At 38.9% G+C, this 15,991-nt stretch overlaps 1 protein-coding gene across 6 annotated transcripts in view; it reads right to left on the bottom strand.

The window, feature by feature from the left end:
* MYRIP (myosin VIIA and Rab interacting protein) overlaps positions 1 to 15,991 on the bottom strand; it is a 210,054-nt gene that overhangs the window by 82,121 nt on the left and 111,942 nt on the right. Inside the window, exon 1 of one of the 6 annotated variants that reach the window (XM_032678778.1) lies at positions 5,692 to 6,013. The exons of the other annotated variants lie outside the window; for them this stretch is intronic. The gene's annotated coding sequence lies outside the window, so the exon portion shown is untranslated. Of the gene's footprint in view, positions 1 to 5,691; positions 6,014 to 15,991 lie in introns of those variants that run through there. 6 annotated transcript variants of the gene reach the window in all.

The raw sequence follows: 15,991 nt of genomic DNA on the forward strand, positions 1-15,991 counted from the left end.
CTGTCTGGGATCAGTGAGCTCCCCAGGACAGTTCTTAATGCCAGCGAGGAAGGAGCAAGATGCCATGTAAAAAGGCAAAAGTCACTTGCCAAGACATGGCCTGCTGCCTTCTACATCTCAGCAAGGGAATGGCAGACTTTCAGATTAGTCTATAAAACAGAAAAACACTGATCCACTGCAGTGGTAAGTTAGTTCCCAGCCGTGTCTGCTGGCCCCACAGCAGGGTAGGACCTAAGCACCACAGCCAAGAGTTACCTGCAGGATTTAGTCTGCTAAAAAAAAAAAGTATATATTATTTGTGGGTTTGTTTTGGGGTTTTTTTTCCCAGTTTTCTGCAGAGTTGGCTCATCGGCCAAATCTGAGCACTGTAATGACTTCAGCTACCCATCTCTCAAAGGGAAATTTTGCATTTACTTAAGTTGTAGACAATTAACAAATTACAGTCTTCAAGGCTGTTTATTCTTTTCTGAGAGAGTAACAATTTATCATGAGCGTATTTAATATTTTGTAGGACAAAGAGGAGGTTGGAGAATTCAATAACTGTAATTAGACATATGTAGCTGCTTTCACTAAAAGGCTAAATGTAATAAAACACAGTTAACTTTTTTTTCTCTCATTAAAACAATTCTTACAACTTTAAAGGCAAAAATTCTCTGTTAATAAACTGGGGGCTGGGGGAAGAGGGTAAACAACCATAGGTTGCATTTAAAGTAGGATGAACTGGTAATATTTGACACTTTGGATATTACCAAGCAGAACCTCAGCAGGAATAAGCGAGGGTCAATTTAATGAGTTTGATGAAGCTCGTGTCAGGAAAGCAGACTGAATTACATGTTCCAGCATCAGGCATGAAAAGGCAGCATTATCTCTAATTCTGAACAATGATTTCTTCCAAGGAAGCCCAACTTACATTACAATGGTGGGGAATACTATTACTCACTTTTATAACAGGGAAAACTAGGACACAGGGGGCTAACTTGGATGTAAGCAAGATTTCACAATCGCAAAATTAACAGACCCTGTTTAGCAGCTTGTTATCAGATCAGTCAAGTTGCTTCCTAATACTTTTCATGTTTTATTTTAACTGTGATAATAATCTAGCTTAGTTCTTTAATTAAAAAACGAACTCAATATGCAGTAATTTTTATAATTGAAAAGAGAGAGAATTTTTCCTTGGAACAGAATTGCTACTGCTTTACACACGTGGTCAAATGACATTGGAAAAATTCAAACTGATGATAATTAGTACCATATTTTTGCCCAGATTTTTTTACTCTGCCTTGGTGAATGAATGAATTTTCCTTTTTTTGCTGAAAGGGATCCTTATTCTTCTTAATACTTGAACATTAACGACATGCAATTATATAGCACTTGTTTCCTGCTCAGGAGCCTTTATAGCAACAGAGACTATGATTGTGATAAAAATATAGAATACAATTTTTCAGAGTCCAAAGGAAATTAGCAGCTCATTGTTATTTCTTGCACACCCTAAAACTGCCTGAAAAAAATGAACAAATAAAATCAAAATCCCTCAATTTACCAAAAAAAAGTTTTTTAGAGGGACTGGAGGACTAAAATGTCTAAAAATATTCTACCTAGTTATTCTCCCAAAGTGAAGGAAAAGTCAGCAGAGTCATTGAGACTGCAAAATGATTATCCATTATCATGTGATTCTTTTATGTATTTTTTCCCTTTTCATCTACCTATTTCATCCAGTTGTTGCAGCTGGAATACAGACCTCAACAGGCACTTTATGGTGCAAATAGCGAACACCTGCACTTCAAAATGTGGTGGTAGCTTTGCCATGGACTGTCATGGTGTAAAATGAGGCCATTAATGTTGGATACAATGGAGCATTTCTGGCTGTCATCAGCCTCATGACAACAGTAAGGAACAAAATGACTGAAAAGCTTTTGACTGTTTGTTTATGATTAACTCCCCTTAGGGTGACACAGTCTGTTGCAATACATCAAGGCATTATTGAAATGGGTTTGTGACAAATCAGTAACTTATAATGCACATCAGCTCTGTGCGGAGAGACCTTTGTGTTCTGCATCATTCATAAACTTAACTGGAGCAATGCAACAAAGCTAATTGTATTCTTGGCATCATTCTTCAGTGAGTGCTGGGAAAGTGCTTATTCTCTATTTCTTTAAATTTATTATCCAGCTCTTATAAATGAAATTAACTAACAGGTTTTCATCCTGCCAACTACTGGTAAATGACTTTAATAATTGAAATAAGATTTCATATCTAGCCAGCTAGATGGGTTTTCTCCTATATTTTATGCCACAAGAATGACTGCTTTTCCATGTCTTTTTCTCATTCTTATTATACATATATATACATGTACGTGTATATATATCTTAAGGTAAAAGTAGGCATGAATTGTGCTTTGCTCTATGAACCCACAAAATATCTGCTGTTTGTATGAATCAGCAATAAGCATCTTCTAGTATCTATATACAAACATTCTTGTATTTTTTAACTTGTTTGCATATAGTGAAATATATTTTATCAGTTGGAGACATATTGGAGAATCCATTGGAAGTAGAATAGAAAATGTACTTTAAGATTGCCATTGTATAAACATTTTGTCCGTGACAAGAATTCACCAGTTTACAAAGGTACACAATAGGATATTTTTCTATGATTTGTTCCTATTGCGGCTTTTGGTTGTTCAGTGCTTTTCTGAATGAGAGAGCATAAGAAAACCCCAAGATATTTCTGATACTTCTTTCCAGATAACAGGAATGTGTTCAAACATCGCTTTCAGTTCAACAGATTTTAAAAAAGCACCTCTGTCATTTGCTATTTTAGCAGCATTCAAAGATTATGTTTATTGGTAACTTTCTTTGAAATACAAGTTCAGGATGGGGTAACTGTGTAAATTTTAAGATTCGCAAGGAGATCTTCTCTCTTTAAATTCAATTGACTTTTTCCTAAATTCATGGCATAAGCTGCAAACCCACCTTTCCTTTCTAATTCCCTGATAATTATAATGATTACTGGATAACGGAAGTTGCTACTGGGGAACTAATCATAACAAGTCACTTGTGAGAGTAACCAGTTACGTAATCACAATTTTCACCCTCCTCCTATTGCAGCCAGGGCAGAAGCAGGGCCAGAAGTCCAGCTCCACTCCACTGGGAAATGTCAGCACCTGGAGCTGATGACCCTGTGGGCCCTGACTGGCCTTCTTCAGAAATTGTAGGTAGAAGCCTGCCTTGATCTTTAAGGCTTACCAAGAGTGAAGGCTGAGCAAAGAAAGCTTTACTAGAAAAACAGAAGCTAGGTCTAACCACTCCTCAGAAGATAGGAGAGAACAGCACAGCAAGAGAAACCCGACAGACCTGGCTACTGACCATGGGGCTGGCACCCTTTCCATGCAACCAAATGCAAAAGACAAGCTCCTAAAAGTCACTCAAGGAGATGGGAAGAAAGGAGAAGGTGGAAAGAAATACTTAGCACATGTCAGAGCTCCAAAGACACCTCCCAGCATCCTACATCACTGCAGATATTTCCAAGGCATTTCCAAGGTAAATCCATGCTCATAATATACCATCAACTGAATCTAGTCCCTTTGTTTTCCATATTACATTGCTTTACTTTTGCCTCCTCCCCACAGCACTGTACAAGCCCTTTTGTTGTGTACTGCATCTAACATTCCCCTGAAAACTCAGACATTAAAAAAGTGTGCCAATGCATGCAATTAAAACACCTGAAATCTGGTGCATGTTTTACTCTGCACCTGCAGCTTGTAAGGGTGCAACAAAGACAATATTTTTTAGTTGAACCTGCTGGCACATCCTTGTATTTAGTCTCTTGCTTGAGAGAGGCTGAATACTCAATCAGAGCAGTACTCTGGTGGGTGTGCCAAGTATTATTTTACTAAAAACTTGGGGAGGAAGTTGAGGCGGTAGGCCCTGACTGGCAGGTTGTTCTGAACTTCCACACCTTGCCTGTGGTTCCCACTCAGCCAGCCAAAAATTCATATGGACAAACAGGTGGACCTGATGTCCCTTCAAGAATTCCCTCTGCTGCCAACCTGGCTATACAAAGATACAGATAGTTTCTCGATCTCTCCCTCAGCCTTCCCCTATTGCTGCACACTCTCCAGGAGCTCATGTATATTTTTCTACTACAAGGGCCTTCACTTCTAATTGCAGAAGCATTAGCAGGGATGGCAGAAATTTCTCATTAGCCTCCTGGCAAAGGAGGGAGTCATGACAGAGTTGTTTTCCCAAACTGGGTATCAAGGGAGGAAACTCTGCAGAAATTTTTATAATTATAAAAACTAGGGTCCCAGGGCTAAAGTCTCTTTAGTATCTTTGCAGCTACTTTTTCTGCTGGCAGCCAGAGCTATGCTGTCTGTTGCCTCCAGAATTATGAATAACTATCAGCCCTATTTTCTACAAACAGTACAGAGAGAGAGAGTCATGGGCAGAGACAGTAAATCATCTCCATAGCACAGGCAGCAGAGATGGAACAACTCAGCAGCAATAACAAGCTCAAGGTACAGTCTCTAATGGCATGTCCTGTGCCCTGTGTCAATTCAAATTGCGTTTATATGTGAGAGAGACATTACATCCTTTAAAGCTGCCCTTACAGAAGAACAGGAATATGTTTCACAATGAACCAAAACAGTTGGTTACTTGAATATGCCTAACTTTTTTTGCTGTCCATCCTACAATAAAAATAAACATCCAAGATTTTGAGGCTGCTGTAGCTGGCAAGATAGAACATAACAGAGAGAAATATCCGCCAGTATATGCAGTGTAATAATGTTTCAGCTTCTGCTCACTTCAGAAGTTGTGATTCCCCCTACCTTAGTGGGATAACATACCACTACTCTAGCATCATAACACACAGATGCTGTGATGCATCTGGCAAGACTTCACATTGATGCTTGTAAAACCTGTGTTATGATTGCAGCAGTAGAAAACAGTGTTTAATGTTCATGCTGCTTCCTAGAAAACAGTTAAAAGGCATTAAGAGAGAACATCTGCAGGAGCACTACAGAATGTTTATCAAAACACTGTCTACAAAAAAATATATGGAATGCTGAAGGAAGCGTGTCCTACATCAGTTACAGAGAACACTATGGATCATCAAAACATCATGTGAGATTTCAGCACATCTACATATCTGAGGAAACTACTGCTGTGGTTGTGTCCACACAGCACTGCACTGCTTGGGATTTCAGCAGTGCCAGTAAACACTGACTAGACATTTATATTTACTCACAAATTCAAGAAGTAAAATTATTTTACTCATGTAAGCCTCTCTGTCACAAAATTTGTTTTTTTAAGTCTGCATTTGGGGACCAAACTATTTCAAAATATTTTTTAAAGTCATTATAAATGTAAAGATAAATCAAAGCATGCTCAGGAAAACAAAGCTCTCCCTAAATAATCCGATAAATATTGTGCAGAGATATATTTGTCACAAGTTCAAAAAACTGAAACTTAAAATTTTTGTCATGTTCACTGCATCTCAGCATTCAATATTGAAAGGTACTCCCAATCTTATGACTAAAGCACACATTAATGTTATGAACCAAAAAAACTGCATTGCAAGGAGTGATGCACAACACAAGGAATGAAATCATCTCATTGTAGTATCATGCATGACAAAGATATGGGTATCATCATTACAAATGATAAGAAATAAAGCAATAAGCAGATTTACCTGAAGTAGTAACTGTGTTCTATTCCTGCTCTGTTTCATATTCCTTTCCGGATAAACACCCCTAAAGTATATTTCCCACTTTGTACGAATATTTTATTCATAGCATATGTATTCTTCGTTATTAAGTGAAGAACTGTAAGGCTTTCAGATGGAAGGCAGAAGGTGGGGGGAACAGAAGTCCCCCCATTCTCAGCTCTCCCAGGTGAACTCTTATGATGCAGGTGGACAGAAGGATTCTGTTGAAGGGAAGTTGCAGTGTATGCAGCTTCTCTCAGCAGCGCTTCTCTCCCCAGCAAATGCAGCTCACTCGCAGTGGAACAGCCTGCAGTAGAATAACAAGAGATTTTCTCAAGTGCTAGTGTAAGCGAAGGAGGGGGTGTGAGGGAAAGCAAGGAAAGAGAAGGCTTGGGAAGCTGCTTCTCTCTTCAGCTAAGGCATGCTGTACATCCCTCTTTCACTGGGGTCTCATGAGGATAGGCACACCAAAGATTTTAAGGCTCTGAGATGCTATGCAAGGTCTAACACACAGAGTTGGCTATAATAACCAAGGTTAGGGAACACAAAATATTAAGTTTTCAACAGCAATATCAACACCTCCCTGTTATAGCTCCTGTAACGTGATGTACATTTTGAGATAAACAGCAGTATGGTGTGAGATAACATCTTTGGCCTGAAATCTAGTTGCAAAATCAGTGTTGCTGTACTACTCCACCTCAAGATCCATTTACCACTTTTTAAATTTTGTCTGAATTTACAGATATCATTTTTCCCCAATGTATTCTTTAGTTTTTTCTCCCCTCTGATGATGAACAAAAAACAAAGACGTTAACCCTTGCAGGTCATTAGACAGTTCTGTTTACAGCCCATTGATGAATGGCAATTTAAGTGACCATAAAGATGAAAAACTACTTTGCACGTACAAATTGCCAGCAAATATACACAGCTCATGCGCTAGAAGATGAGACTTTTTTTCAGATGCAAGGCTCATCTAGCCATCATGCAACTGGAGTGTTAAAGACCTGCCAAGCCTCATGCTGTGCATGAGGGCTATTCATCTGGTATCCCCTCCTGTAGCTCCCAGGCAGCTCCAGGGCCTGAGCTGATGTTCATTGTATGGTGCTGGTACTTTCCTCCAGCCCTGATGCCCCTTCCCCAAGGCTGGATCCTCCACATGTAATCTCACAGTTAGCCTCAGCACGTGACTGCAAATAATTAGTTTAGTAAACATTTAATGCAAAATCCTTTTGCATTAAACAGGAGCTGAAATGTTTGTTCTCATACATACATTGCTAACAGATAGCGGATGTTTTCAGGGAACTCTAACTCTTAAATTACTACAGTCTATGTTGACCTTAATGACCAGTTTTAAGTGATATGAACCCAGTTTTCCCTCACCCACCACTTTAAAATAACAATATTATTTACAATTAGTTGTTTTAGAAAAGCAATGGTAATAGTTATTAAGTGTTAATACTATTCACTGTGATATAGTAATGACTGTACTTTGTAATCCAGTAATAATAACTCAGAGAAGTTTCAGGGAGAATTGTCATCCCCATGTGGTTTATATATGCTAATTCTTATGTAAATTAAGAACCCACTGACACATCCTATTATAATACTTGTCCATTTTGAACATGTATTTGGTGAAATCATCACAGTCATATTATGCTTTGGAAGATGAACACATCCCAGCCTGTATTGTTGCCACGACAAGAGATGAGATATGGATCCATCATGGGAGTGTATCCTCCACTTTGGAAAGTGGGTGTTCGCTACCACTAAAATGGCATGGACAGTGGGTGGTAGCAGGTTATAATTTCTTTCTTACATTATGTAATTAGTTCAATCCTGACCTCTTCAAAACTCAGAGTATAAGAAATAGAACAAACTGCTGTATTTTTATTTATTGCTTCAATATCCTAGCATTTTAGATTCACATTTTCTGTTCCAAAGAGCTGAGCATCACAACTATTTTAAAAAGAGAATCCAGAGCTTTCCATCACTGTAGAAACTGAAGCTTTAAGGGAAATCACAACAAGATCCATAATAAAATCATGACTGCCAGGAGCCACCTCACATAGCACATGAAGAAGAAACCCCTTAGCAACATCACGTTGTCTCTAAATACAAACTGCTGACAACTTACAAGGAAGAAACAGCAAGTAATGCAAGCTAGACCATGAGTGTCATTTTAGTGTACAACAGAAGAGCCTGGCTGGAACACTTCTGGCTGGGAAAGGGGAAGGAGCTCATGGTTGTGAAGGGAGTGACACACAAATGTCAGCCCAACAGGCAGTGCCATATGTATTGCACTGACAGTGCCTGATCTGGTGAGAGCTGTGAGAAAAGGCAAACAAAATTGCTGAAAAACCTTTCCAAAGAAGAGCACCCCTCAAGGATGAATGACTTGAACAAGTCAGGATTAAGGAAATCATGAGCTCATGACATTTGTATGCTGCTTACCTTTACAACAGCTAGTTTACAGTGGGTATCCTGGTTTGCTTTTACATGCAAGCACAGTAGTACATGGCTCCAACCAGTCCTGAGTGAGGACAATACTGAATATTCTCTCTCTTAGCTCACGTAGATCTAGATCTCTAACAATGTGTAAGGCCTTTCACTATTCCAGACTCCAAACAGCAATTCAGACAGATCATGCAGGGACATAGGTGATCAGCTCTTCCAAAACCTACTACATGGCTGCAGGCCTGAGCATGAGCATACCTTGCAGATATGCAGGGCCAGCTGGTTGACAGAACACGTGCTGACTGAGCACATCTAACTCCTGGGCCACCCATACGAGCACAGGGCATGTCACACTCCTGTGTGTGTGACACCAGTGTCACAGAGCAGGGTGTGCTCTTGTATGAGTCCCGATCTAGGCCCTTGTGTGAGTCCTGATCTAGGCCCTGGAGATGTGATGGCTCTGACACATCAAAAAGAGAGGAGTCTTATCACTACAGCTCCCTGTTGTACACTATTAACACAAGGGCCAGGAACCTTTGTGAGGATTAGGCTCCTCAGATCTGTATATGAGAGATAAGTGGTAGAACTGATGTGAATCCTTATTGTTACAGGGTTGGAGACCTCAAGGCCTCCAACAAAACATAGACAACTGTACAAACAAGAGGCATTCCTTGCCTAGGGGAGCTAATCATCTAAACGAAAAAGACAGGCAGGGAGTTGGAGGGAAAGCAGAAGCACAGAGAGGTGAAAGCAATTTGCCCAAGGCCACGCAGCCAGTCAGCAAGCAAACCAAAAATAGAGGCTGACCCCCTTGATTGTCAGGCCATTGTTCCCTCCACTAGACTGAATCTCCCATGGTGAATGTGACATTAAATTGGTATTTCTGTTTTGCTGCTGTCATTTTTAAAAATAAAGCATGACGACAATGTCTCTGTACTGAGCTGCTGTAATCGAGGCCACACAAGCACTTATAGAAACAATACCATGGAGAACTTTTGTTAAGAGAAGAAAGCAAGGCCCCTGGACATAGGGATTAAAGACCATATCCCCATTACCAGCTACTCCTCTGCCATTAAAGACAAAGGTTACTGCAGTTTTGAAGGTTCTAAGCATCAGTGCCTTTACCAGAGGAAACCCTGGACAAGAAGTGCAGCTGAAGAATGCCATGAAGGGCAGACACCATTAAGAATTGAGAAAGGACCTGGATATGCAGAAGATTGTAAGGGTGTCTGCAGTAGCTCTCAAACTGGCAGGGTAAATTCTGTGCAGAACTTGGCACTGCACATGAACTATTGCTGATGACTGATGAAGATCCTGGCTGCTCTGGACACTCCTCCAAGATGCAGGGCACTTGTTCTTTTAAAGCACATGTTTTCATACTCCTTAAATGTCACTTTAAAACGCGGTAAAGTCTTCCAAAAGACTCATATATATGTTTTTAAAGGGCTGCACCAGTGTTACTTCAGGCACTGCAAATGCAAAACAAGACTTCCACGAACGTGTACCTGAAGCAGTTTTTCAGATAACCCTAATGAGCGTATAACATAGTACTTGGAGGCCTCAGCAGGAAGAAAAGCCACACGCTGTCCTCAGAGAACAGGAATTCAGTTACCTGTGTTCCAACACAAGGACAACTTTTCCTAATTGCATTGATATTTTATGCCATTCATTTCAGAACAAAATCACACAGAATTATTTCAGTTACATTTTTAAACACACCTCCTTGGTACTACACACACAGCCTTCATCCCCCAGACTGGAAGACAGAAAATGTCTCTCTGATCTTCAAGAAGGGCAAGAAGGCAGATTCAGGGGATTACAGGCTGGTCTGCCTCACCTCAATCCCTGGAGACGTGATGAACAAAATGCCCCTGTGAAAGCATTTACAAACACATGAAAGACAAAAAAGTAATTGGGAGTAGTTAGCCTGGAGTTACAAAGGGGAAATCATGTTTGACCAACCTCATTGCCTTCTGCAATAAGATGACTGGATTGGTGGAGAAGCAGAAACTAGTATATGTCACTTACCTTAAAATGTGGATACTGTCTCCTGTAAGACCATCACAGTCAAGCTGACAAAAGCACAAGTTAATTACGCAGATGCTGAGGCAGATTAAAAACTGTCTGAATGGCTACACCCGAAGGGACGTGATCAGGTGCACAAAGTCCAGTTGGAGGCAAGTCACTAGTGGTGTATCCTACAGGCAATATCGGGGCCATTACTGTTCAACATCTAATTGATGACCTGTACAGTGGGATGGAGGGCACCCTCAGTAAGTTTGCAGGTGGTGCAAAACTAGGACGATTGATGTGCTGCCATTCAGAGGGTCTTCAACAGACTGGAAAACTGTGCAGAGAGAAACTTCATGAAGTTCAACAAGATGAAATTCGAAGTCCTGCACCTGGCGAGACAGTTGACTGGTTGGAAAGCAGCTTTGCTGAGAAGGACTTTGGGGATCCTGGTTGAAAAGAAGCTGACTATGAACCCGCAACATACTCTTGCAGCAAAAAGAGGACAAACAGCATCCTGAGCTGTATTTAGGAGAAGCATCATCAGCAGATTGAGGCAGGTGATATTCCTCTCTGCTCAGCACTGATGTGGATGCATCTGGACTGCTGTGTCCAGTTCTGGGCTTCCCAGTACAAGAAAGATAAGGACTTAATGGAGCAAGTCCAGGGCGAGGCCACAAAGATGATTAAGGTCGATGAGGAGAGGCTGGGAGTGCTGGGACTCTTTATAAAGGAGAAAAGAAGACTAGTGTGTGGATCTTACCAATGTGTATAAACATTTGATGCGAGGGAATGAAAAAGAGTGAGCCAGGCTTTCCTCAGTAATGCTCAGTGAGAGGACAAGATATAGTGGAGGCAAATGAAAACAGAAAAAATTCTGTCTAATCACAGGAAAACACTTCATTTTTCATTTTGAGGGTGGTGAAACAATAGAACAGGTTGCCCAGAGAGACCATGGATTCTCCATGAAGATATTAAAAACTTGATATGTTCCGGGAAAACCTGCTCCAGCTGACTCTGCTTGAACAATGGGGCTGAGCAAGATGATCTCAAGAGGTTGCTTCTAATCTCAGTGATTCTGTGATTTGCTGGTGCTTCAGTACATAAACAGCAGTTTGCTTGCAATGACCATACTACAATTGGTGCAGGTGTATGCAAACATCTCACCATGGTTTCTTGGCGAGCTTTCTCTCTTTCTGCCAACAACAGATTCCATCAAATTGAAGAATTTAATTCTAGTCTGAAGACTTAAATGGGACAAGTAATTAATTCCTTAGTAAGGTGTGCTAATTCACCTTTGTATTCAGGTCCTTGTTACAGCTGTTGTGCATATTCCACTAATTCTTACCTTTTGGTATGTGAACTGCACTCATTTGACCCATTCCCACTGAAAATGAAAATGCAGAAATTAAAGGCAAATACACAACTGTGACTTCTGTATAGGAAGTAGAGGATACTACTTCAACGGAAGTAATCATGTCTGGCACAAAAGTTGAAGAAATTTGTGAGAAGAGGGAAACAATTCTATTTATAAAGATATTGCAGTCAACTATCAATACAGGAAAGATACAGACTCACATTCAGACACTGAAATGAGTCAGAATACCATACCTTAACTGAAAGAAGGGAAGTATCTTAAATACTTAATTTACCAATGCTAAAGCATTCTAACCTTTTTAAGCACTAAGCTGACTGATTTCAGCGTGTTATCAAATAAAAATATATAGTACTTGCTCCTCTCTTAGGAAAAAAAAGATAAGAAAATTATTTTTCTGAAGAGTAAAACTTCTACTATTCCTAGACTGAATTGATTGAGAAATTAGTAATCCTAGATGTCTGTAATAAGGATTTCTCTCTATCTACTAGGATACTAGGATATCCATATACAAAACACATTTGAAAATAGAGGGCAGAAGCAGTTTCATAATTCCACATATCCACATTTCCAATACTGTCTAGGAATGCAGTCCTTTTCAATAATACAGGGTGACACACTATAACATCAGAAGTTCAGAATTATACAAAACAATTATGCATCAATTGACTATAATTTCTTAAATGAAATGAAGTACAGATAAAGATTTTACAGAATTGTATGCATAGTCTGTTCTCTATTTTGAGAAAGTACTGCATCTTTCCATATATTTGGCTAATATATTAGAAAATAATAATAGAGTAAGTATCACCAGTAGAATAAATATCACCAGTTGCTAATTCTTTCAGGAGAATCCTCTTGTCATTTAAATCGCAAGAGGATTAAGAAGATCCACCTTATTGGAAAAAATAAATTTCCTCCATGGGTAGCTACCCACGGCACACTCAACATTTTTGAATACGAGTTCTGCAGCTATGATCAACTACTTTTTAAAATGATGAGATGTGAAAAATTCCTGAACACATACAAAGGCCTTGATAAAGTTTAAGAGAAATTAGTTATATGAACTTAAAAGCAGTAATTCTAAAATTACTTTGAATCCTTTTACTTTTGAAAAAGCAGTTTTGGGATCTGAGAATTAGGATGGGGAGACTGGAGAAGGGATGTGGGACTTCCTACTACCACAGCAAATGAAACAGTTATGAGTTCCCATTTCTTGTTTAGACATTATCTATTTAAGACCATTATCTACCAGCAAATCCCCAAGATTCACACCTGAACTGCTGAACTTCGTCTGACAGCAGTAGAAAGAAGGTCTCCTCATCCAAGGAGGTTTGGTTTTTTTTTTTTTTCCCTCCCAAAGAATCTGACTATATTTAAAAATAATATACCTTAAAAGCTAAATAAAATATTGACTTCTGTATTATGATGACAGTGAGCTGGTCTTAAGATTTAACAGTCAGATACTAACACCTGTGGCTATGGCAACTCTGGCTTCCTGTTGTAATCTGCACAGCACAGCAACACTTCAAAATACAACATTGTCAAACTAGACTTAAAAAAAAGCAAGGTTGGGAAATTTATGTAGTGTAATTTCCTGGAGAAAAAAAAAATTAAAACCCCTAGTAAGGTGGTAAAGTTAAAATGAGGTTTTCCAAAACAGCTCAAGTACATAACCCAGATCAGTAGTAAAGAAAGAAAACTGAAGCTGTGGTTTCCCTTCAGTCTGCTCTGAAGTCCACTATATGCTTAAGTTGCACATGGATTTTACTTCAGTAGAGTTCAAATCCTGAAAACTTGCCACTTTCAGGTCAATACTGTTGTGTAATCAAGGAAAGCAAGTAAGAGACAGCACAAAAAAACCCTCAAACTAAATTTTGGTTCTTGTACACTACAAAGCAGACTACCATGGCTAGTTTATTCGAAGAATTAGTACAGGAATGGGCATACTTGCCTACAGGAAAACATACTTCCTCAGGACCTCTGGATATGCAGCACTCTGTTGAAAAAGTAGTTTCCAGCAAAAGAAAACCACAGTTGCTCTAGGCACAAACCCAATCTGACAGCAAGATAGCAGAAATATGGATTAAGATTTCACAATACTAGTTCCCACAGGTTTTTAAAATAGCTGTGTATACACTGTTCTACCTGTAGGTGAACTGTTTTGCCTGGTATCATAGAAAATTATTAAAAAGATGATCACAACTGAACATTCTTCTACTAGAAGAGAATGCATGCATGAAGCTGTAAATTTTCATACTTTCCTCTATATGAAGTCCTGTGTAAGAACTACCCATAGCTGTTCTGTTGTATGCTTTAGGTAAAACTAAGTCCAACAGCGATGAGGACAGTAATATTTAAAGAGGCTTTTGAGAAACAAAATTAAGAGTTATTCTTCATACATCTCTAAGACTGCAGGCCTCCTTTTGCAATTAAATTTAAAATCCAATGGCTCTGAAACAGTCAACAAATATGTCTGCAAATTTGAGAAGTACAGCTCAGATCGTGTCCAATTGTTATTTTAAATGCTCATATATATTGCATCAAAATTGCTTCCTCGGGCCTGGAAATAGTATATGTATTTATGCAAGGTATGTTTCATTAAGTAATGCTGACATGAAACTTCCATGTTAACTCACATAATTAATGAAAAGAGTTTTGGAATGTGCATGCAACAATTTTTTTTAAAAGTACATATCATATATATAAATACATAGACATAAACATTTATTGTTTTGAATTATTAGTTAATGGTACTATAAGCATGGGAAAAAAATCCTGTTAATGTATTTTCACATTCGAGTGGTCTTGATCTTGTGATCTTTGGTTAAACTTCCTTAGAAAAAAATGATTACAACGGATAGCCTAGAGGGCAAAATTTAAAGAGAAGTTGGCAATACTTTTAATTAAAACTTCAATATCAATGTCACCCTTATATTCAGAGAAGGCAATCTCTCCCACTACTGAATTTTGCCTTACATGGTTAACACTTAATTGATCATCAGGAAGAGCAAAAGGATCTTGAGTTCAGCCTGGATTGCAATGACAAGAGAAGCCACATTCACATGATCAAATAATCCATGCTGGAACAACTCCCAGCTCTGTGTTAATTAAGGTTATAACTTGATTTTCAGGCTTTAAAGGAAATTTCCACAGAAGAATGAGAGGATGAAAGCAAACCCTCCAGACCTGAAGGAAATCAGCATTAGCATTAGCTATTGCATATCACACAGGATTTCTGCAGCAAGTCCATCAATATTAAGGCCCTACCCCTCCTGACAACAAAGAAAACAAGTGTAAGGAGATACCCTCTGCAGAGAAGAGCCCTCAGTCTGGCAATATGTGGAACAATCTATGAGAAAAAAATAAATTTACTGATCTACCAAAACCTTGATGGATGTTCCTAACCAGAGCATGTGGAGGCTCCACTACAGCAATGCACTCCAAGATTTTGATTAGGCTGCAGCCAAAGAACTCAAAAACTTCTGCTTTAGATAGGAGGTTTTACTTTATATAAACTCACACTCCAATGGGAAAGAAAACCTTCCTACCAGCATTAAAAAAAAAATAGTATTTTGATGCACTCCTTTACAGACAAGAAACATGGGTGTTTTCATAGAGCACATCTTACAATCCTGAATAAATTCCTGATCCCCACGATGCAAATTGAAATGAGAGAAACAAGTGCTCATAACTGAAACAAGACTCTTGCTTTCTGCTCTTTTTCAGCACCTGCTGGTATGCTAATGCTTTTCCAGCAAATGAAATGGCACTGCAAAAACTGGTAGAGTTAGAATAAAAAGCAATATGGCTTCAAGGCAGTGTGACATCCTTATGTGGTGGCTCCCTTGCTGAAACCAGCTACTTAAGTGTAGAGAAAGATAAATATACCCTGTAATGCAATTAGCTTCTAAGTGCAAAGGGGGTACAATGATCAGAAAAAGGTTTATTAGCATCACCAGTGAAAACAGACAGTGAGAAATGAAAACACTAATCAGTGGTAGGAAGTGTGTTCCTATTAAATTAGCTAATTAAATGGTTGTCAAGAGGTGGGCAGGTAAGATCTGAAGTATATTGTAAACTGGCTTGTAATTTACTGTTACTCTTAAGATTACCCTACATCTCCATCTGTTGTTTGTTACTTTGATAAACTTCAACTCCTTTGAATTAATTGTGTTGTGTTGGGAATTTGCCTTATATTAAAATATCAAAGTTGTTCTGCAATTTCTAAGGATGAGGCTAAAGAACAACATATTTTTCAAATATATGGAAACATTAATCTTCTGATTTTTTCTTTGAGATGCTTTTCTCTTGCATGGGTTGGAGGACAGCTTCTGAAAGACACCGGACAGTTTGTGCATCTCCACGGAAAAAAAAAAGCAACACGAACTTGGCCAAGTCATGTGATTTTGAGAAACCACAGTAAAGTTTACAGAGACTTTTCAG

This window comes from Chiroxiphia lanceolata, chromosome 1 (genome assembly GCF_009829145.1).
Source record: "Chiroxiphia lanceolata isolate bChiLan1 chromosome 1, bChiLan1.pri, whole genome shotgun sequence".
NCBI classification, from domain to species: domain Eukaryota; kingdom Metazoa; phylum Chordata; class Aves; order Passeriformes; family Pipridae; genus Chiroxiphia; species Chiroxiphia lanceolata.